General features: G+C 44.3%; 1 protein-coding gene across 3 annotated transcripts in view; it reads right to left on the bottom strand.

The window, feature by feature from the left end:
* NEK6 (NIMA related kinase 6) overlaps positions 1-22,603 on the bottom strand; it is a 377,987-nt gene extending 355,384 nt beyond the window's left edge. The window contains exons 1-2 of one of the 3 annotated variants that reach the window (XM_040324861.1): positions 22,416-22,603; positions 22,118-22,337 (exon numbers count right to left, since the gene is read on the bottom strand). The gene's annotated coding sequence lies outside the window, so the exon portion shown is untranslated. The remainder of the gene's footprint in view (positions 1-22,117; positions 22,338-22,415) is intronic. The other 2 variants (XM_040324863.1, XM_040324864.1) reach the window with 2 other exon arrangements.
* Positions 22,604-24,856: the final 2,253 nt, after the last annotated feature.

Genomic DNA, 24,856 nt, shown 5'->3' with positions numbered 1-24,856 from the left:
CATTTTTTATGTTGTTTGCGTAAGTCGTTCGCGAATATGGCCGGACGTAATTTACGTTAACGTCGAAACATCCACTTTCTATGTTGTAAGATATGAAGAAGCACTAAAGTTTGGTGTGAAACGCGTCAGGTTTTACCCCGTCTGCTATGGCATGCTTTTTGTGTGTTTTTTTATTTCATAATAAAAGCAATTAATTTTTGGAGTGCAGCTGTCCGGAAAACGTTTTTCCTCCATTTTGCATCAGGTTCTCATGGCGTCTTACCCCACGTGTGACTGATATGTTTTATTGTGGCAGGGCAATACATTCTTGTTTATTTACAAATATGAGCCCACTTATCGTTAAGCCCAGCAGCCACATATATATGTACGGCTGGTGGGAACAGGTTAATGGATGAAATGGAGTTGAGGCAGGTCTCTGTTAGGAGCTTCTTCTATTGAATTCAGCCCTGAGTCCCAAAACAATTAACTCCTGCAGAGCCAGGAAAAAGTCAAGGCACTCTGCACAGAGAATTTCCACAGGATACAAAAGCATGAACGATGTGGGATGTGCTTCATTACAGGCAGGGCCAGCCTTAGGTGTTCAGGCGCCCTGTGCAAGATAATCCTGTGGCACCCCCCCAAATGGCCACTGTAAATTCAAGTATAGGGTGGTATTGGGACCGCTGGGGCAATATAGGGCAGGTTGGGGTGGCATAGGGCAGGATGGGGCGGTATAGAGCAGGGTGTGGTGGCATAGGTCAGGTTGCGGTAGAATAGGGCAGGTTGGGGTGGTATAAAGCAGGGTGTGGTGGCATAGGTCAAGTTGCGGTAGCATAGAGCAGGTTGGGGTGGTATAGGGCAGGTTGCGGTGGCATAGGGCAGGTTGCGGTGGCATAGGGCAGGTTGCAGTGGCATAGGACAGGCTGGGGTGGTATAGGTCAGGTTGTGGTGGTATAGGGCAGGTTGGGGTGGTATAGGGCAGGTTGCGGTAGCATAGGGCAGGTTGGGGTGGTATAGGGCAGGTTGTGGTGGCATAGGGCAGGTTGGGGTGGTATAGGGCAGGCTGGGGCTTGAGCGCCCCCACCTCTGTGGCGCCTGAGTGAACTGCACCCCATCTAGGATCGGCCCTGATGTGACTCACATTCTGTGAGTTGTGTGTGCCGCAGGGCGCCCCCTGTTGCCCATGGCGCCCTGTGCACCCGCACAGCTCGCACACCCCAAAGGCTTGCCCTGATTACATGTAAGTTAGGGAAGCTGTAAGGAATTTTTTTACCTATACTTCAGCTTGAATTTGTTGGGAAGTTTCATTTACCAGTAGGAAAGATCAAAAGCAGGGCAAAACTAAATTTTACGGAAAATGTTGAGACTGCGTATAACTTTAGCAGCCTATATCTAATGATATTTTTGTCATGTGGTGTTAACTGAAGCCTCAGCACATAATAATAAAAAAAAATGCATTAGCAAAGAAAAAATTGCCCAGGTTTGTGACAGATTTACTTTAATGAGATATAACGATACATATATCAAACAAAACCAACAAAAAGTCAACGGATAATAAAAGGTAAACTAATACTAGGGAGCTTTTCGGTGTCACACTTCTTCAAATTACACAGCCAGGTAGGTAATTATGCTAATAACTATAAAGCGGAGATTTGGTGCCTGCAGTCATGATGGCCTGTCATAATAATGTAGCTCTTATTACAGAGGCTGCACGGTGACAGTTTGCAGGTTCCCATCTCACTTGGTGATAAACAATGCTGCTCATTGCCCTTTCTCTAAATGCTCTGTGCAAATGCTCTCCTTTTCTCGCAGCTCCCATGAGATGAGAAAATGCAGGGATCTCGCATAGCCAGGAAACGCTCGCCTCTTCTGGGCTGCCTGCCTGAATTCCTCAACAATTTACAAGCCAACATTTCTCATACAGCCACTATATATAATATACAAATATATATTTTTTTTCCTTTTGGCTCAAGTGCCAAGTTAGTCAATATAACTGAAAACATGTAGCAGACACACAACATTTACAGTGTATTATATTACTGAATTCCCAGCATATAATAGTAACCCTTACACGGACCCTAGGCTAATTTTTCTCAAAAGATGTCCAGACTGATTATCATTAGCTGCATTAACATTTATTTCCTGAACCTTGCATTACCTAGGCAGCACAGTGGCTTAGTGGTAGAGGTAGACCGATATGGGTTTTTCTCTGGCCGATGCCGATATTTAGAAATCTGGGCGGCCGATATATGATGCCGATTTTTGCGGCCGATATTTTAGGCCGATTTTTATTTTTTATTGGTGGCACTGGCTCGTGGCACTGGATGGCACTAATTGGCACTGGAAGGAAGATGGCACTAGCAGAAGGCACTTATTGGCACTGGCAGGTTGCACTGGATGGCACTGAAAGATGGTACTAGCAGGTGGCACGGATTGGCAGATGGCACTGGTTGATGGCACTGGCAGGGGGCACTGGGTGGCAATAGTTAGCACTGGTTGGCATTGGCAGGTGGCACTTATGGCTTTAGTTGGTACTGGTAGGTGGCACTGGATCACACTGGCAGGTGGCACTGGATGGAAGGTGGCACTTACTGGCACTGGATGGTGCCACTGGTATTGGCACTGGCAGGTGGCATTGGCAGATGGCACTGATGGAAGGTGGCACTAATTGGCACTGGATGGTGGCACTGGTATTGGCACTGGCAGGTGGCATTGGCACTGATGGAAGGTGACACTAATTGGCACTGGATGGTGGCACTGGTATTGGCACTGGCAGGTGGCATTGGTATTGTTACTGGCAGATGGCAAGTGGCACTGGCAGGTGGCACTGGTGCAAAAAAATGGTGTCACCCCCCCCTCAGTACAGACCCCTCTCCCTCCAGTATAGACACCCCCCCTGCCCCCCGTAGTACAGACACCAGAGCGGTGTGTGTCCCACGAGCGCGGGCCCCACCTCCTCTGTGGGCGTTAACAGAGGAGGGACGCCACGCTGGGTGTACCAAGATGGCCGCGGCTCCGGAGCTAGGCCGACGCCACGATCTTTCGTGATGCTGTGACCGGATTGCGAATTGCCGCCGCGGTCACAGCATCAGGAAAGGCCGCGGCTCCGGCCTAGCTCCGGAGCCGTGGCATCGCTAGCGGGAATTGTAAAATATCGGCCTGATTTGGATAAAAATCGGCCGATGCCGATTTCTCCAAAACGGCCAAATATCGGCCGATATATCGGCCTGCCGATATATCGGTTGACCTCTACTTAGTGGTTAGCATTTCTGCCTTATGGCACTAGGGTCATCAGTTTGAATCCCAACCATTACCTTTTGTAGGTGTAATCCGATCTTCTGCACTCCAAAGACATGCTGGTAGGTTACTTGGCTCATGTCTAAACTGGCCCTAGTATATGTATGTATGAGAATAAGGTAGAGACATTAGATTGTAAGCTCCTTGAGGGCTGGAACTGGTGTTAATGTACAATACATATTTAAAGTGCTGCATAAATTATTGGTGCTAGATATATAACTATAAAAAAAAACTCAATCATATATCAACAGGCAGATAGGTAGGTACTAGAGGTAAGGTGTTTTGGGAGATAGCTGCCAGGCAGGTAAATTTAGACAGGCCTATGCTTCATGCTAGGCCCGATTATTTTAATATGGGGGGTAGGTTGTGGTTAGTGTAGCAGTGGGTGTGACTACCTGTCTTCCAGTTCTTTGGTGCTTCCAGGGAGAATGTTCTGGAAGAGGGGCAGGGCTGGGAATTGAAGTGACAGGGAGTTCATGTGAGGGGCCTTGACCAATCCCCAACTAGGATTGGCAGTGGGCAGGCCTCCTACATAAACTCAGGTCCAACCCACAGGAGGGTAGTTGTCGGCTGGGTGAAGTGAAGAATGGAGCAGGCTACATTATGTAGCCTGCTCGGATTGGCAGAGGTTGTTACTCCAATCCGAGCAGGCTTAGCATGCGCTGTCATCAACACAGTGCATCGGGATTGGCTGAGCGGCACATATACAGAATACATGCAGCCGTACAGGGCACCCGGCGGCTGATATCGTTAGAGCGGCTTCTTCATTTAACTAAAACATTGCTACCGCACAAGGGGGGTCGTCTAATACGGTGAGTAGACGACAAAACCACCGTTTGAAGCAGATGATTAGGGGGGTCGTCTTATATGCCGAGTCGTGTTATACGCCGGCAAATATGGTATATATATATATATATATATATATATATATATATATATAGAAATATACATATACATACAGGTACATCTCCAAAAAAATTGAGTATCATTAATTTATGACTATGGCTTACAGCTAGTGAAAACCCAAAATGCAATGCAAATTCTATGAGGGCACACTCAAGGAAAGGGATCCCAGAAGAGAAGGTAAAGGGCTGATCTGTGCAACATGCTTGCACAGAGCAAGTTAGTATAACCCTCTTTTTTTATTTTATAATAAAAGCCTTTAGTATCATTTTAAAGTATATTTTTTTTAATTGACCCAAATCTCTACTTATGTAGTTACAACAGCTTGCAATTCACTGACACTATTACGTTGATTTACTAAAACGAAAATCTGGTGCAGTTTTGCATAGAAAATAATCTGCTTCCAGTTTTTTTTCCGTCAAAACTTAATTGAACAAGCTGAAGATAATTGGCTACCATGTTTTCCACTCCCTAGTTTTAGTAAATCAACCCCTATGGCTGATATGCTCTCTCCTTCCTATCACCTCCCTTTTATAGTGAGGAGGCTACAGTAGGTGAACCAATAGGCCCCATATTGTAATTTTCAAGCCTTCTGACCGTAGTTTAAAGCCATGCAGTATGTTATGGTTTGGAAAAATTCTCCCAGGCCAATCTGCACATACATTCCCATGAACAGTGAATGTTAGGGCAGCAGGATTCACTTAGAGCTCTTGGTAGCGGCGAAACCTCGACCCTTATCCTAACCCTCCACAACAGTGGTGGCTGGTGCTTAGTATTTGGGGGGGGGGGTGGAACAAACCTACCCCTTCACTTGCACAACCGTGGCCACCCCCCCCCCCCACCACCTGTGGGATATGGACGGGGATGCGGCGATCAGTCTGACAATATCTTAGGAGGCGGCTCCTCTCCAGCTTGCCAAGTGAAGAGCCGGGGCCATTGCTTCTCCACTTGACCAAACAGGCATTTCTTCTCCTCCCAGCCAAACAGGAAGTAAGTCCTAAGACTCCCTTGCCAATTGGGTCTCAGGAACGGTTTCCTAATTGGCTGGGAGGAGAAGCAGGAAGACATTAGTGTATATTAAGCCTGGAGACCACCCTCTTTTTAAGCCAATTAAAGCCTCAGGATCTAATTATGTGCTTAAAAAAAAAAAAAACATTGAAATCCATGCGCCCGGCCCCCTGCATGTAGATTAGGGGCCGGGTGCATGGATTAGGGGGGTGGCACCCCTGATGGAGTGGATGCCACTGTTCCACAAACAAAATAATGTATGTCACACATGCTGTATCATTGTATCTTTTTTTTAGAAAGTTATTTAGACACGTCCTACAAATACATTTTACGGAAGGGCTAAGGTATGAACATTCTGTAATGATACTTCATTCCCACGTAGCCTCAATTCCATTTCTAGGCAGATAGAAAACACTTTACTACTCTGACATACATAATGGGCTAGTGTAGAAACGGTCTTTACTGGAGTTTCAGTAGAAACATTGCTAGGTACAGAGGGCCAGATTCACAGCCGAGATACGACGGAGTATCTCCCAGAGTATCTATGCGACTGATTCATAGAATCAGTTACGCATAGATATCCCTAAGATCCGACAGGTGTAATTGTTTTACACTGTCGGATCTTAGGATGCAGTACCGCGGCCACCGCTGGGGGGAGTTCGCGTTGTAAACCAGCGTCGGGTATGCAAATTAGGAGTTACGGCGATCCACGACGGTTTTTCGCGTTCGCTACGTCGCCGCTAGTCTAGTTTCCCGTCGCAAAGTTAGTCGTCGTTTTGGGTGCCTTAACTTTACATAGCACACGTATGTGCTGTATAAAGTATGGCCGTCGTTCCCGCGTCGAAATTTAAAAATTCACGTCGTTTGCGTAAGACATCCGGGAATATGGAAGTACGCTACGCACATCGCCGTTCGAAAAAATGACGTCACTTCGCGCAAAGCACGGCGGGAATTTCGAAACGGAGCATGCGCAGTAGGTTCGGAGCAGGAGCGCGCCTAATTTAAATGGCACACGCCCATTTAAATTACGCGGGCTTACGCCGGAGGCCACCGGCGTAGGTTTTCATTGCAAGTGCTCTGTGAATCAGGCACTTGCGATGAAAACTTGCGGCGGTGTAACGTATCTACAATACGTTACGGCGCCGCACTTCTACCTGAATCTGGCCCAGTATATCTGCACCAATGCCATCTACCAATAAAATCAAGTTATCATTAGAATACATTACAACTTTGCCATTACATTGACTTTGAACTGAAGGGTAACCTATAACAATATAATAACAAAGTTGCAACAATACTGATAGCTTTTGTATATGACTAGCCAATCGCCATGAACCATATATTCATTCAACAGTGCCTATCCTTTTTCGTTACTGTATTATGTTACCTTATTTACTGAATAGCAACACTTCTATGTAGTGGGGCTGATTAATGAAAACTAGAAAAAAAGCGAGCTTGTTTTTTTGCAGATTTTTTCCCTTCAGGTTAAAGGATGAATACGAATGAATATAATGAATTTCAATGGTAAGCAGCTCTACTAAACCTTTGTTCCAGTTTTCAGTTGGTAGGCTAGTTTTTCCTCTGCATGTATTGTTTCTGCTGGTTTCTCTAGTTTTTCTCAGCAATGGGCACCTTTGCTTTTATGACCAGCTCAACCAATGTGTCAGCATGTGAAATGTAAACCCAGTTTATGGTAATCATAAACCTCAGAAGATTGTCACTCGATCCCAGTATTTTCAGCCTGGTCAGATAACAGTTTAATATCAAATGGCAGAAGCCGATAGACAAATCTTTTGATAGCGGAGGGTAAGGACCAATAAGACAGGTTTGTAAAGCCTGTCCAGAATAACTTTTTTGTCTCTCTTCAACAGGCAAGATATTTTTTTTGAATCAAACAAAACATGTTTATTGAGCACAAAAGGTAAACACACATACATGATTCAGAGCAAAGGAAATATACAGACCAAAAACTGCAAGATTCAGCATACATAAGAGCAACATAGTATATATAACGGACCGAAAAAAAAAAAAAAAAAAAAACATTGGGAAACCACTCTCCGTTGCAAGGATTGAACCCCCCCCCACTCCTCCCCACACCCACAGTGAGAAACAAAGAAAAAATAACCGTAATAGAACCTAGAACAATCGGTCATAAACCAGATCCACTGGGGCTAGTCCGGGAACATTCAACCATGGGGCCCACATGCTATCAAATTTACCTCTCGCCCCCCTGCGTTGGTAAATCAACTTTTCTAAGCGAATTGTGTCACCCATTTGGGCAATCCATTCCAACAGGCAAGATATTAGAGGGACGATGGTGTTTAGCCCTATGATCTGCTATCTCATTATCAGCTGCCTCCTTTGCAATACAGATATGTATTAAAAAAAATCTATGGCTAGTGGCCCATGGCCAAAATGACTATATAGGTTTATCTCGTATGGGTACCATGGAGCCTAGCATAAAAGTTCATATCACCTAAAGGTCTTTTTAACATGTTTACTGGTTAAGCGCATCAAACAAACATGCAGTAGATGCTGTCAGGCCCCGTACACACGACCAGTTTCCTCGGCAGAATTCAGCTTCCGACCGAGTTTCTGGCTGAATTCTGCCGAGAAACCCGGCCGTGTGTACACTTTCGGCCGAGGAAGCCGACGAGGACCTCGGCGAGGAAATAGAGAACATGTTCTCTATTTCCTCGTTGTTCTATGGGAGAACTCGGCCCGCCGAGGTCCTCGGCGGCTCCAGGACTGAACTGGCCGAGGAACTCGATGTGTTTGGCACGTCGAGTTCCTCGGTCGTGTGTACGGGGCCTCAGAATAACAATGGAATGTACTAGAAGTCCTTTGTTAAGGTTTGATAAAGACTATAATCAGCACTAGGAACAGCCATCTGAGCTATATGCATTTACAAAACAACTAGCTAAGAGACAATCCTTTAGGGCCTACAGTCCTCTCTTGGCTTACCATCCTTTCATGTCTATGGCCTACTTTATTCCAGATGGGGTTTGTAACGTCACCCCGAGTATGAAAGTGGTTAAAGTCGTTTAGGACATTCCATTGCCGAAAAACAAAGGCAGCTACCGAACACTCCAACCAGCCGAACAAGAAACTCATATGAATAATTCTCCCCCAAATATGAGACGAAGCTCTGTGGTGAGGGTCAAACAGGAATGAGCCTTTATTGAAAGCAATACAAGTTTTATACACAGTCAAAATAGGAGGTCCTGCTCATATTACTCTGGAAATACACCTGTGACCAGAAACCTCATTAACATGAGCTCATTAAGTAATCCCTTTTGACAGCCTAGATGACTCAGAGACATGACCTTTAGGCCAGACTTGTCGTCTTGTAACTTAGAAGACACAATCAACATTATCACAAATCAACACAGAATTCCTTCACACGATAGCAGAGTTAATTAACACAAACAACAATGGGGATCTAATGACTCTAAGGCCCCTTTCACACGGACGGCTGTTCTGCCTCAGTTAAAAGCATGTTTATTTTCTGATGAAATTCAAGACTCCAGGCACAGCGATCAGCTGCATTTGTACAGTGCGATTAGCTGCGGTTGCGTATAGCCACGGCACGATATTGAACAGGGATACCTGCCAATACCAGGAGCTGTGTATGGTATGAATCTTGAGGGGGAACTCCACGGCAAATTTTAAATAAAAAACATGGGTTCCCCCTCCAAGAGCATACCAGGCCCTTGGGTCTGGTATGGATTTCAAGGGGAACCCCGTACACCGAAAAAACGGCATGGGGGTCCCCCCAAGACCCGTACCAGACCCTTATCCGAGCACGCAGCCCGGTCAGTCAGGAAAGAGGTTGGGGACGAGTGAGCGCCCCCCCTGAACCGCATGCCCTCAACATGGGGGGTAGGTGCTTTGGGGCCCTGCGGCCCCCCCACCCCAAAGCATCGTGACTCCATGTTGATGGGGACAAGGGCCTCTTCCCGACAACCCTGGCCATTGGTTGTTGGGGTCTGCGGGCGGGGAGCTGCCTAATAAATAAACCTGTGTAGTGTGTTTTTTTTCTTTCCTCCAGGTGAATGGGTAGGAGTACGATGTACCCCATACTCATTCACCTAGGGTGGGGGGGCCGGGATCATGGGGCCCCCTTATTAAAGAGGGCTCCCGGATTCCGATAAGCTCCCCGCCTGCAGACCCCGACAACCAACGGCCAGGGTTGTCGGGAAGAGGCCCTTGTCCTCATCAACATAGGAACACGGTGCTTTGTGGTGGGGGGGCCGCAGATCGCACCTGGACGCATTCAATTCTATTTTTTCTAAAATCACTGCTTCAAACTTGTATACAAACTTTATTATACATATATTATCTCTATAGTCACAAAACAAGAAAACAAATAAAACAGCAGATTTTTGCCTGCTCAACACCTAACATTTAACACGATCTGGCACACTTGTCCTGCCATATCAATGGAATGCCCTTCCGTGTTGATTCAGACATTGTGGTGCCTTGAAATGCCAATTAAGTTATTGTTTGACTTCCTCAAGAAAGTTATAATATTGCACAACACTAGTCAAAAAACAGAATAGGACTGTAACATATACACATCCAACCCTTTAACGCTGTCCATTTTAGCTAGTCTTCCCTATCAGACTCAAGATTTGTTTTGCAATAGACGTTGTAACCAATGCACATGAAAACAATTAAAATAAATGTAGCTCTATTTTGAAGAGTCTTTGATAACAATAAATGCCGCAATACTAAAAAGAGAGGGAAAAAAAAGATCAACAGTTAAAACCCAACTTTGGACACTAAAATTTAAATTTAATAATATTCCTAAATGGTCAGATGATATTATTACACTTTGTTTGCACCAAGGTGATGGGAAATCAAAATGTATTCTGATAGCTTTCACTAGATTATATACTGTAAATCTAAAAAGGGATTTCCTCTTGCTTTGGAGAAATTTTGTCTTATTTTTTGTTGGGTATCTGGTACAGGAAGCAATGTCTCCCAAACAAGACAACGTAAACCCCCCCCCCTCAAAAAATAAATAAAAAACTCACAAGGTATTTAATTATTTCCTCTATTGGCTATAGATACCACTTGATCAAAGTTGTTGTTTTTTTATAGTATAGTCTTGATCTGCTGATCCAGTACCATGAGTTCTTATAGAAATCATCTACCTCATTGGGAGATGGACTGGGGAGAATAGGAAGGAGATTGCTGGAGGAAAATCATATTGATGTGATTAAACATAATTACAATAACACACTAACTAGCTCCTAGCAATTTCTGTTGTGTTTACACTGACATCTCCCATTTTTTCAGCTCTGTGACCCGATCGCAGGACACCAGCGGACATCGAGTCCGCGGGTCCCGCGGGCACGGTCACAGAGCTTGCGACACAGCCATGCCATTCTCTCGACGTAAAAACTTGTGCGTTGGTTGGCAAGTGGTTAATAAAGGTTACATTAATAAATAAAAGCTGATCATTTAAATCACCACTGCCAGTGCTAAGTGGAGCATTGGCTACCTGGCTCTTGGAATTTTTTCAGCTCTGGATGACACTTATAGCCCCAGGTAGCCTATACACAAAGTCTTAGTATTTGTAACCACTGTGTGATCCTCATAAAGCGGTTCTCCACCCTAAAGTGGAGTCCCGCTGATCGGAACCCTCCCCCCCTCCGGTGTCACATTTGACACCTTTCAGGGGGGAGGGGGGTGCAGATACCTGTCTAAAGACAGGTATTTGCACCCACTTCTGGCCCGGCATTCACGGGCAAAAGACGGGCATTCCGTCACATCCCGTCGCGTGCTGGGAACACTCGGCTCCCAGCACACAGCGGGAGCCAATCGGCGGGCGCGGCGCGACTCGCGCATGCGCCGTAGGGAACCGGGCAGTAAAGCCGCAGCGCTTCACTTCCTGGTTCCCTCAGCGTGGATCGTTCGTCCTCTGCTGCGATCGGCGCTGGACTCCAGGAGAGGTAAGTGTCCTAATATTAAAAGTCAGCAGCTGCAGTATTTGTAGCTGCTGGCTTTTAATATTGTTTTCCCATGGCACATCCGCTTAAGTTAAAGTTAGCTAGCACCAGGGCTTTTTTTCAGCTGGAACGCGGGGGAACGCAGTTCCGGCACCTCCAGCACTGAATGTATGTAAAAGCAATGGGTGCTGTGGTGTTCTGAAGGGTCTATTGATGCTGGAGAATCTATTGTTGTTGGAGGGGATCTATTTATGGGGAGGAAGGGGATCTATTGTTGCTGGGGAGGTCTTCTGTTGCTTGTGTGGGATCTATTATGGCTGGGGGAAGGTCTTATGTTGCAGGGGGGGTCATTTGTTGCGGTGAGAGATCTACTGTTGAGCGAGGATTCTTTGTTGCTGACTTCTTGAGGGTCTATTGATGCTGGCTGCTGGGAGATCTATTGTTGCTGGAGGGGTTCTTATTTTGCAGTGGGTCAATTGCTGCTGTTGGGTATCTATTGTTGCTGGGGTGGGTCTTATGTTGCAGGGGGTCATTCAGTGCTGGGAGGGATCTACTGTTGAGGTTGAGGTTAGGGTCTAATATTCCTGGCTGTTGGAGGGTCTATTGATGCTGGCTTTTGGGAGCCAATTGTTGCTAGGGTGGATCTATTGTTGATTGTTGCTAGATTTATTTTACTGCCTTTCTTGTTATCATTAACAAATTCTGTACAAAATACTTGACATCACAAAATGATACTTTGCTTTATATTCTTTAAAGGAGTAAAGGGGGGACAAAGAAATTGTTGCTTGGAGGTGGGTAGGGGGCGGAGTCAAAGGGTGATTTGGAAGGGAAGAGTTCCTGCACCTATTCTCTGAGAAAAAAAACCCTGGCTAGCACTCTATTTAAAATTTACTTTTTTCCCTCCAGGTTCCTCCCCCTCACTCTCCCACAATTGGAAAATATTTTCTATTTTTTAAAAAGGTCTCTAATCTTTCTAGTGCTGCACCCCTTTCTCATTTCTTACCTAGGTGAGAATTATTTAATGCCCCCTCTACTGCCTCCTGGGATGTCCACGTCACACATCCCTGGAGGCCATTTTACATACAGCCGCATGTGCGCAGACATTAACGTACTAGATACCAGAGTATTGTGTGCATGTAGGGGGAAACATCTATGCTAGCTCATTTGCAGTGTATGGCTCGGATTCTCAGAGGACTTATAACGGCGTAGCGCCGTCGTAAGTCCGAATCCGAGCCGTCGTATCTATGCCCCTGATTCTTAGAACCAGTTACGCATAGATTTCTATTACATCCGACTGGCGTAAGTCTCTTACGCCGTCGGAGCCTAACTGCATTTTGGCGCTGGGCGCTAGGGGCGTGTAAGCTGATTTACGCATCAAAATATGTAAATTAGCTAGATACGCGAATTCCCAAACGTACGCGCGGCCAACGCAGAATAGATACGCCGTTTACGCTAGGCTTTTCCCGGCGTAATGTTGCCCCTGCTATATGAGGCAAAACTGAGGCGTACCAATGTTAAGTATGGCCGTCGTTCCCGTGTCGAAATTTGAAAAAGTTACGTTGTTTGCGTAAGTCGTCCGTGAATGGGGCTGGGCGTCATTTACGTTCACGTCGAAACCAATGACGTCCTTGCGGCGTACTTTGGAGCAATGCACACTGGGAAAAACATCAATCACGTCGGGTCACAGTACATTTACATAAAACACGCCCCCCTGATCCAAATTTGAATTAGGCAGGCTTACGCCGGCCGTTTTTTCGCTACGCCGCCGCAACTTACGGAGCAAGTGCTTTGAGAATACAGCACTTGCCTGTCTAAGTTGCGGCGGCGTAACGTAAATCGGATACGTTACGCCGCCGCAGAGATACGCCGCTGGACGAGAATCTGGCCCTATGTGTCTACTTGGTCCCAATGACCAGCTAGAGACCTTCAACATATATTCACACCTGCAAGATTTTCAAAGCTGGAGTCATGGAAGAGGAGGAATGGGATCAAAATATCAGGGGACTAAAGCTAGGTGTACAATAGTAGATTTTCAAATAAAAAAATGTTATTTTTTATTTTTTTGTACATTCGATTTTCTAATCATTATAGTGGGGTAAATTGATGTTTATTTTCTACCATATTAACAAGAAAATTTGAAGAAGCAGAATGGAAAGTTTTTCTTGAATGAACTACTTCCTAACCATTTATGTGATTTTTGTTCGGGAAATTATCATACCTCCCAACATTTTCAGATGGGAATAAGGGACACCTACTAACAAATGTATGTAGGCATGGGGCACACCCCCTGCCACACTCCTTTAAAGGAGAATTAACCAAAGAAAGGTTAATTAAATCCACAAGGAATTTTTTTTACCACTACTATTACTTTATATTGGCTTTTAAAATGTACAAATGCAGCAATTTAGAAATTGGATGAAAGGTTTAGCACTGTGAAACACTTTTTAAAAGATAAAAAGTGAATTTTATATACAACTATATGGATCAGACCAAAATGAGGGACAAATGAGGGGGAACGAGGGACAGGGGGACATTGCTCCAAATCAGGGACAGTCCCTCGAAATCAGGGACAGATGGGAGCTATGAATTATATTCATTCCAAAATCGAATGGTAAAAGCAAATGAAATTTGTCAAGCCATCAAATGTACTGAGAATTGTATGATGAATCTTTGTACAAATTTACATACAATTTTTATTTTGGAAAATCTAGTGTATAACCGGCTTAGTATAACCAACCAATATAACTAAAAGCAGAAGTTTTTACCTTTTGAGATAGTTTGAAGGCAATCTAGAGCACCAGTCAGGTTTTTATTGCTGTCTGTGCCCCCATTAGGGAGATTCATGCTCTCTATTTATCCTGTTTACCATTATTACCACTAGCATAGCTATAGGGGGTTGTAGAGGTCACACTGTGATAGATAGATAGATAGATAGATAGATAGATAGATAGATAGATAGATAGATAGATAGATAGATAGATAGATAGATAGAAGGGACAGCGTATAGAGGAACCGATCCCTTCAATTTTCCTCCTGTAGCAACTGAAAGCCTGCTTCTCCTCCTCTCCATCCTGCCCACATGGAAAATGGAGGGAATCTGTTCCTCTATATGCCACCCCTCCTATCCAGTTTACTTGTTTCCAGCTTCCCCCCAGCCTGGGATCATGTGTACTCCTCTGTCCCACCTGCAGCTCTGCTGGTTTCCTCCTCCTCTCTCCCGCTGGCTGCTACTGGGGATGGTTTCAGAATGAATATGTAATTTACAGGCCTCTTCTGTACCGATCACTCACCATGTTCATTCATAACTAAAGCATAGTAAGCTGTGTTTACTTTGTCTTAGTTTGTGAATGAATGGGAAGCTCTGTACAGAGGCTATAGAAATGGAGATTGAGGGCTGTGTTCTCTGTATCACAGATGAAATATCAGACCCCTGATAGGCTCCTAAAAAAATTAAAAAAAGTGTCTAATGCGCTACTGTGAGTAAACAAAAATGTGCGAATAGAGTGAGCATAAGTAAGGTCTGGGGCAGCTATATCTAAAAGTGTTCACCGTACATGACTCAAAATAAATATAAAAAATGTGATAAGCGCTCCAGTAAACAATATGCAATAAGTGATCACAACACAAAAGAAATAGTGAATATAATAAAATAAATATATAAAAAATATATAAAAAATTAATATATATATGAATATATATATATATATATATATATATATATATATATATATATATATATATATATATATATATATATATATATATATATATATAATATAAAATATAATAATATAATATACATTTTTTTTTTATATATTTATTTTATTATATTCACTATTTCTTTTGTGTTGAGATCACTTATTGCATATTGTTTTCTGGAGCGCTTATCACATTTTTTATATTTATTTTCCTAAAAAAATTGCCCTACTGACTGGCACAGTCCACTGCTCTACCAACTGAGATTGTCCATTGTCCTACTGACACCTCCCACTGCTCTACTGACACATCCACTGCTCAACTGACATTGTCTACTGCTCTACTGCACTACTGACACATCCACTGCCCTACTGACACATGCGCTGCCCTACTGACACTGTCCACTTTTAAGGTAGGCTGGCTAAGTTAATATTTTTACAGTGACATTTGTTTTTATTATATTTTTCTAAGTTAGTCCTTAATTTCTTTAAAACAAAGAAACAAAGAAAGGACGCTGCCCCCCCCCCCCCCAAGGGGGGTAGATTTCCACCTCTCCTACCCCTGCTCCAGGGCATTTAAAAGATTTGGAGAGGTATGCCAAAATGTGGACAGTTTCCCCAAAATCTATAGAATTACCCTCTCAATTTGTAATAAAAGATCTGAAAGAACTCTTTAGGCTCTATATATTGTCAGGTGGGGGAGCCCAGGTCAACTTTGGCATTGGGATCCACAAGCTTCAAGATTCACCTTTAGTTTACTTTTACTCTGTGTAATAACCAAAGTTCCAATGTTTGGATCCTGGAACAGAAATGGATGGAGACCCTACCAATGAGGACACAAGTGAGGATTCCCTCACTTTGGAGAGATTTCCTCTTACTTCCTGTTTTGGTTATGAGATAGTAAGTGAGGGAACATCTCCACAATGGAACTTATAATGCAACAAAAACCTGATAGGGGTTATAACCCTACCTTATTCTGCCCAACATGGAAAAAAAAGTTATACTTGAAGTTAATGTCTTTCAGTTATAGACTCCTCCCTGTGCAATACGGAGCACTGTTGTTGGTTTAGGGAGGGACTGGCCATATGTGACAGCAATGGTACTCAATATGTAGTCTGGTACTGCTGGTCATCTTCCTATAGCTTGCAATACACAGATTTATTTTCCTTCAGCCTGTACGCAGGTTGCCTACAGGTTTATTGGATAGTTAGTGTCTGGCCCAGGCTGAGGGAGGAAAGAGCTAATGTGAGTACTTCAGTTCTCAGGCTTTTTGGTTCCAGCCTGCTCACCTGTGATACGGTATAAAAAGGGGGAAGGCTGAGGTAAAGGGGACTTGTTCCTAGCCGTACATGTTGTGAGTGTATTGGAGAAGGACTGCTGCGCCTTGCAGTCTGCCAGAGGCAATGGAGTTCTGGAAATCAGCCAGAGACTTGAAGAACACCATAATGGACTACTACTTTTCTGTGGTACACCTGGGCAGCCACTCGGAGGTAGGTATGGACATTATGATTTTAACTGTTCTGCTGCGTACACACGTTTGGAAATTCCAACAAGAAAACCGTGGATTTTTTTCTGACGGAATGTTGGCTCAAAATAGTGTTGCATACACACGGTCACACAAAATTCCGGCCATCAAGAACTCGGTGACGTACAACACTAAGACGAGCCGAGAAAAATGAAGTTCAATGCTTCCGACCATGTGTCGACTTGATCCCAAGCATGCATGTTTTTTTGGGTGTCGGAATTGCATACAGATGATCGGAATTTCCGACAAGAACTTTTCCTGTCTAAAAATTTGAGAACCAGCTCTAAAATTCCGACAGAAAAAGTCCGATAGGGTCTACACACGTTTGGAATTTCCGACCGAAAGCTCACATCAAATTTTTCTTGTTGGAATTTCCGATCGTGTGTATGCATTCATGTTAGACTGTACTACTGTATAAATTCTTCAGTAAAATTACATTAACGGTTCTGAGCCTGGTCTGAAGTTATTCAAAGGGGTGCATATTGGTTCTGGTGTATCTAAAAGAACCTGGGTCTGTAAAGCACATGTGGTGTAAGCTCAATTGCTACAAAAGGTCTACTCGGCAAGTAAACAGGAGAAGCAGTGTATGGGTATCAAGCACTAGTTCAAGACGCCAAGCAACCAGTCGTTAGGCATGGTACTTGGCATGGTATGGTACATGGTACTTGGTAAAGGTGACAGGTCCTCCGGTAGTGAGAGGGTCGATGTTCTGGCTCCCTCCCCAGTGGTTGGTTTTCACTAGCGATCAGCTAACCCAACCTGTGTTACGGAGATCCATGACCTGGTCACATGGGTACGGGAATGAAGGTGTTAACAAGTGCAAGCATGCGGTCTGCGCTAGGTGCAGTGTGGGACTCCATTCTGTTACTGGGAGCGAGATAATGCTGGACTGTTGGAGAGGATGCAGGCTTAGCACGTCCCTCTTAATGCAACACATAAGCATACCTCCCAACTTTTTGAGATGGGAACGAGGGACACCTACTAGCAAATGTATGTAGGCATAGGGCACACCCCCTGCCACGCCCCCTTAAAGGAGAATTATACAAAAAAATTATCGGTTAAATCCACAAGTGCTTTGTTTTTACCACTAATATTCCTTGAAGTTTACAAATGCAGCAATTTAGAAATTGGATGAAAGGTTTAGCACTGGGGAACACTTTTTGAAAGATAAATAGTGCATTTTATATACAACTATATAGACCAGATTAAAATGAACAAATGAGGAGGAATGAGGGACAGAGGGACTTTGTTCCAAACCGGGACAGTCCCTGGAAATCCGGGACAGCTGGGAGGTGTGTATAAGTTACAGTGTGTAGTGAAATGGGACAGCACTTTTCAGAGCACTTTTACTGCACACAGTGTGATGGCTGATGCCCGAGTCGGAGAACTGCCTTAATGTTAGACTTTCACATGACTGTCAGTCCCTGCCAAGTCCCAGGAATCGATGAGCGCGCTCTGCGCGGAAAGGTACCCCCACGTGCAGGGCGAGTTGGCCCCACCCACAAGCCTGCAGCAGTTGGATGAATCCCCTACTGCAACTATTGTATTCTGACAGTCGGCTATCAGAATACTCAAACAGTGGCTGCATCTGATTGGATTTTTCATTCGGTTCCTTCAGATTTTCAAACGGGTGGGAGGGTGGTGGCAAGACCACCCATGGTGAGATCTGTGGCGGGTTCATTAGAAACCTTCTGGAATTTGAGTGGTCTACCTCCGACTTAAAGCCCAACTCCGGTAGAACTAAGTCCTCATTTGCAGGAGGGCTGTGCCCACACTACAAGGGTTAAAGCGGAGTTCCACCCAAAAATGGAACTTCTGCTTATCCCACTCCTCACCCCCTTACATGCCACATTTGGCATGTAATTTTTTTTGGGGGGGAGTGGGGGCTTCAGGAGAAGGGGACTTCCTGTCCCACTTCCTCCTTCCGCCGAGGGGCTGCAAAGGCGATTAAGCTTAATCGCCTTTTGGCAGCCCCTCCCTGTAGGCGATCACCTAGGACACGTGACAGGTCCTAGGCGATCGCCTATCCAATCAAACAGCGCAGCGCCGGGCCTTGCCGCGCGCGCATGCGCAGTGCCGCTCGCGCATGCGCAGTGGGTGCCCGGCCGTGAAGCCGAAAGCTGTCACAGCCGGGTGCCCACAGTGACATTGAAGATGCCGGCCGGGGAGGGGGGGAGAGGAGCGGAGCCCCGGCCGGCACGTCGCTGGAACGCTGGAGCAGGTAAGTGTCTGTTTATTAAAAGCCAGCAGCTACACTTTTTGTAGCTGCTGACTTTTAATAAACATAAATATTGGCTGGAACTCCCCTTTAACTACTTACATTTCAATACTTCCATCTGATTGTACAATCTCCTTTAGATGTGTAAGGGCCTGCCTTATTTCATACTTATGAAGACGGTGTATGTTTTGTCTTCATATTACATCGTTTTGATAAAGTGAAGGACGATTGTAAAGAGATTTTACAATCTGATTGTATAGTGTATGACTGCTGGAGTGCAGAGGAGAAGTGGCTGCAGGGACCATTCTAGCAGGTCAGAGGATCAAGTAAGTAAACCTGCTGTACCCCGTCCCACTAGACCAGGGATATGCATGACACCCAGAGGCAGAGGCATGGTGGGATGTGTAGTTTTGCAACAGCTGGAGGTCCGCTAATTGCATTTCCCTGCCCTAGACATTAACAAGCAAGTAACCCTTGCAGTGCAGGCACAGTCAATGGGCCAGATTCACATAGAGATACGACGGTGTATCTCCTGATACACCGTCGTATCTCTGAGTTAGGCCGGTCGTATCTATGCGACTGATTCATAGAATCAGTTACGCATAGATATGCCTAAGATCCGACAGGTGTAACTGTGTTACACCGTCGGATCTTAACTGCAATTTTAAAATGGCCGCTGGGGGCGTTCTCGTTGATTTTCGGCGAGAATATGTAAATCAGCGAGATACGCCAATTCACGAACGTACATGGGCCCCAAGCAGTCACTTTACGCCGTTTACGTAAGGGTTTTCCCGGCGTATAGATACCCCTGCTTCTATGAGGCGCAGCCAATGTTAAGTATGGCCGTCGTTCCAGCAACGAAATTTTAATTTTTTATGTTGTTTTCCTAAGTCGTTCGCGAATAGGGATTTGCGGAAATGACGCTCACGTCGGCTTCATTGACGTTTTCCGACGTGAGTTGGAGCATGCACACTGGGCTATTTTTACGGCCGGCGCATGCACAGTTCGATCGGGGCGGGGGCGCGCATAATTTAAATACAAGCCGCCCCCTTTGAATTACGCGGCCTTACGCCGGGCCATTTACACTACGCCGCCGCAAATTACGGAGCAAGTGCTTTGAGAATACGGCACTTGCTCCAGTAAGTTGCGGCGGCGTAGTGTAAATGGCTTACGCTACGCCGCCGCGGATTCTATGTGAATCTGGCCCAATGAGTTCAGCTTTAAACAACACTCACACTACAATGGAGCAACTAGCTTGCCAGGAGAAGCAGTCCAGCAGCTCATGTCACTTTCCTGTATCAGTTCCTTCTACCCAGATCACTTGTTTACTCTGAATGAGCGCACTCCGAAGCATGCAGCTAACTTCACACGCTGATCTTACGTAGTAAATCAAAGAATACACATTCTCTAAATATTTACCTAAATCGGAAGTCCTAATACGCTTATATTTATATACACTTCAGCGCTACTTTATACACAAAGGAAAAGAAAAAAAAAATACTACAGACTTTCAACTGCTGTTTACTCTGCGATCGTATGAATGAAATATGGAAAATGTGTTATTACACTTTTATATATTTTGTTGCATGTAAACGACATCAGATGACTTGTATAACACTTTGGCTCGGCTTACTTTGATTAGTAGTAGTAAAGCGTTATGCCATGTTAACCGTCGTTCACTGCAGAAAGTTTCGTTTGAGTTATTAAAGATGTGAACTTTTGCTATACAGTAACTGCTTCGTCGGGCTCTGTGCATACATTTATCAAAATGTTTAAAGCCTATCTATGTATAGAATGGCTTTAAAAATACACGGCTTCAGCTGTCTTCTTTTTTTTATTCAATGTAAATTTCAACACATAACATGCTTCGCTTGGGGATGGTAACATTTAACTACATAGTAATAAAAAGTTAAGAACTTTCGGCAAAGAGACGAAAGGCCATATAAAAAGATAAATATATTATTCCTGTGCCTTGACAGCAGGGCTTAGGATCAAAGCATATTTCCATGGCTGCGCATTCTGACAAATTCCTTACATGTTCAACTTGGGAAAGAAATGACGGTATGTCAAAGTGGCTAACCATGTAGAAAGGAGAAAAAAATAAAATAAAATAAATCTCTCTCTCTCTCTATATATATATATATAGGTAACTGGAATTTTAAAGGCACTTGATACTGTATATACCCAAATAAACAGAAAGTTTATTAAAGGATTAATCCAATAATAGATTGTATTAATGTTTTTAACCAATTTTCTGGATTTTTTTGGTATACACCAAGGGCCAAATTCACAGAAGAGATACGACGGCGTATCTCCTGATACGCCGTCGTATCTCTGTGTTACGGCCATCCTAACTATGCGGCTGATTCATAGAATCAGTTACGCATAGCTAGCCCTAAGATCCGACAGGTGTAATTGACTTACACTGTCGGATCTTAGGATGCAATTCTATGCCGGCCGCTAGGTGGCGAGGCCATTGCGGTCGGCGTAGAATATGCAAATGACTAGTTACGGCAATCCCCGAACGTCCGCGCTGCCCGTCGATCTAACTTTACGTTACGTTTCGTTTCCGTCGAGTTACGCCGCGTAAAATTAGGGCTGAGCCCTAGTTGTTCTAAGCCATGTTAAGTATGGCCATCGTTCCCGCGTCGAAATTTAAAAAAACCACGTTGTTTGCGTAAGTCGTCCGTGAATGGCGCTGGACGCCATTTACGTTAACGTCTAAACAAATGACGTCATTTAGCGCAATGCACGTCGGGTAATTTACCCGACGGAGCATGCGCAGTACGTTCGACGCGGGAACGCGCCTAATTTAAATGGTGCCCGCCCCATTTGAATTGGGAGGGCTTGCGCCGAGCGCATTTACGTTACACCGCCGCAAGTTTACAGGTAAGAGTTTTGAGAATCAGGCACTTACGCTGTAAACCTGCGGCGGTGTAACGTAAATCAGATACGTTACGCTGCTGTGGAGCAACGGAATTGTATCTGAATCTGGCCCCAAATGTCTTTAAAATTCCACTTACCTACATAAATGAATCTTTATCTCATTTAGGGATCTGGGACCTTTACAACATTCAGACGGGATTGAATATATATGTATAAAATATATATATATATATATATATATATATATATATTTATACACACATGCATATATATCATAATATATATAGAAATATATATATATATATATATATATATATATATATATATATATTTTATACATATATATTCAATCCCGTCTGAATGTTGTAAAGGCCCCACATCCCTAAATGAGATAAAGATTCATTTATGTAGGTAAGTATATATATATATATATTTACACACATGCGTATATATCATAATATATATATATAGAAATATATATATATATATATATATATATATATATATATATATATATATATATATGTAGATAGATAGATAGATAGATAGATAGATAGATAGATAGATAGATAGATAGATAGATTTATATATACACATACAGTTAACCTATTGACGATAACTTCAGATCACAAACTTAAAGCGTACTTACTTGCGTCTTACAGATCTGCCAGATAACGAAGCCCCTCTTATCCAAGCGACCCCACGGATGTCCCCAAATGTTGCTTGAACTCTGCGGGCATAGCAGTGGCTCCGGGTTCGCTCCTTGAAACCAAGAAATCTCAAGTTCAGCAGCACAATCCACCAGTCAATAGTCGAATAGAAACTGTAGTTGTCGAGTATTGCGTCTAACCCCGGCTTAAAGGAATTTCCTTTAAAAAAAAAAAAAAAAAAAAAGTTAGAAAAAGAATGCAAGCTTCTTGCTCATCTACATAGGCGTCTTGTAATACCTAGTAAGCAAGATGTTCTGCGCTGGGTCTAGGCAATCCATTGAAGAACATATGTTTGCTGATATGTTTTCTTTGCTTCTTTTTTGCTTGGGTAGTAACTTGAGCCGGACAGCTCCGGTGGGGAAGGGGATATGACGTCTGAGTTCTTGAAATGTGACTCTGTCTCTTTGGCTAATGCAGCCGGTTAACCCATCAATCAGGGAGGCTATGGCGGAATTCCAGGAGATATCATAAAAAGAACACTTTTAGTGTGAAACTGATTACATGGAAGCTTGTTTGAACATGATACAAATGACAAGTCACTTTTAGCATGTGGTGAATGTTGGTTGGTGACAAGAAGAAATTCATTTGGGGCGCCCTCTAAAAGGGTTTGATTGTGCAAAAGTCAGGAAAGGGTTCTGAAAGGGCACCATTCAATGGATTACATAATGACTAATTACAAGACACTGCCCTCTTATATGCAGTTCAAGTCCAGAGGGAAATCAGAGGGGCTGTATAAGTAGGGTGACATCACTTTGTTTCCAAGAGACACTTTTCACTTTTTCACCAACCATATTTAACCACTTGCTTACTGGGCACATAAACCCCCTTCGTTCCCAGGCGAAATTTCAGCTTACGACACTGCGTCGCTTTAACTGACATTTGCACGGTCGTGCGACCAGGCTCCCAAACAAAATTGACGTCCTTTTTTTCCCCACAAATAGAGCTTTATTTTGGTGGTATTTGATCACCTCTGCGGTTTTTATTTTTTGCGCTATAAACAAAAAACTAGCGACAATTTAAAAAAAATATATATATTTTTTACTTGTTGCTATAATAAATATCCCAATTTTTTTAAAAAAAAACTATTTTTTTTTCTCAGTTAAGGCCGATATGTATTTTTCGACGTGTTTTTGTAAAAAAAAAAAAAAATCGCAATAAGCGACTGGTTTGCGCGAAAGTTAAAGCGCCTACAAAATAGGAGACAGAATTATGATTTTTTTTATTATTTTTTTTTTTTACTAGTAATGGCGGCGATCTGCGATTTTTATTGGGACTGCGACGTTATGGCGGACACATCGGACACTTTTGGCACAAATTTGGCGCCATTCACATTTATACAGCGATCAGTGCTATAAAAATGCAAGTAAGTGTGACTGGCAGGGAAGGGGTTAACACTAGGGGGTGAGGAAGGGGTTAAATGTGTAGCATGGGTGTGTTCTAACTGTGTGGGGGGAGGGGGGGTGACTGGGGGAGGTGACCGATGCTGTGTCTCTATGTACAAGAGACACAGATCGGTCTCCTCTCCTCTGACAGCACGTGGAGCTCTGTGTTTACACACAGAGCTCCACGTCCCTGCTGTGTTACCGACGATCGCATGTACCCGACGGACATCGCAGCCGCCAGGTACACGCATCGGCTCCCGAGCGATGCGCCGGGACAGTGTTTACCCGCTGCGTGCCCCCCAGTGGCGCGCGCTGGTAATGCTTTCAAATGACGTCCAAAGACGTCCAGTTGGCACTTGAGAGCCGCGCTGTTGACGTCTTTTGTCAATAGCGCGGGTCTCAAGTGGTTAAAGCCAAGAGTTAGGAAAAATATACCCTAGCAGCGACCCCCCGACTGCCAGGGTTAACTTCTCTTTAAAGAGGAACATCAGCCCCCTCTTTACCTGTAAAGCTGGCGTGTCCTCGTTTCACATACTGACCTACCCAGCGGATCCTGCCTTTTTTGCTCAGGTGGCACAGCCTGGGTTGCATGCCACCATCTTGGTTCCCCTTGAACAGCTGCCTCTTCGGGATTCGGGTCAGGGATGGACTGGCCATAGGGACTACAGGGAGTTTCCCGGTGGGCCGATGGCTCAGTGGGCCGTTTTTTAAAACAGAGATGCTGCTTCGAGAACTTTTTTTAACGCCCTGGCAGCGCCCCAGTGTGAAAGCACTCAGGCTTTCACACTGGGACTGCAGCGGAAGCGTTTTTCAGTCGCTTTACAGGCGCCCAAAAGCGCCTAAAAAACGCCTCAGTGTAAAAAGGGGTCCTACACTCCCCCCCTCTCTTTTACACTGACTCTCTTTTTCTTACACTCACCCCCTATCTCACCCCCTTTCCCTCCTCCCTCTCTCTCATTCCCCTCTCCCTCACCCTCTCATGATATACGATAATGGATGTAGGGGCCTTTTTGGTGGGCGTGATTTTTCGGGGGGGGGGGGGCAGCATTTTATTGAATTAAAGTGGGCCGGTCTGGATGAAGTCCAGGGCCAAATTTTTGTCCCAGTCCAGCCCTGAGTCGGGTAGACGACCCATGATGATGCATACCTTCTCTGCCCACTGACTGCTGTCTGTCCTACTACTACAACCTCCTGGGATATGTGAAGTTGGGATCACTGGAGGTTTTGGGAACAAGGACACGTTAACCTTTCCTAAGGCCCCTTTCACACGAGCGTTATACGAGCGTTATTCGAGTG

The sequence above is a fragment of the Rana temporaria genome, chromosome 9, assembly GCF_905171775.1.
Source record: "Rana temporaria chromosome 9, aRanTem1.1, whole genome shotgun sequence".
Classification (NCBI taxonomy): Eukaryota; Metazoa; Chordata; class Amphibia; order Anura; family Ranidae; genus Rana; species Rana temporaria.
Note: the sequence above shows the minus strand (reverse complement) of the source record. Positions and strands in the feature narration are given on the sequence as shown.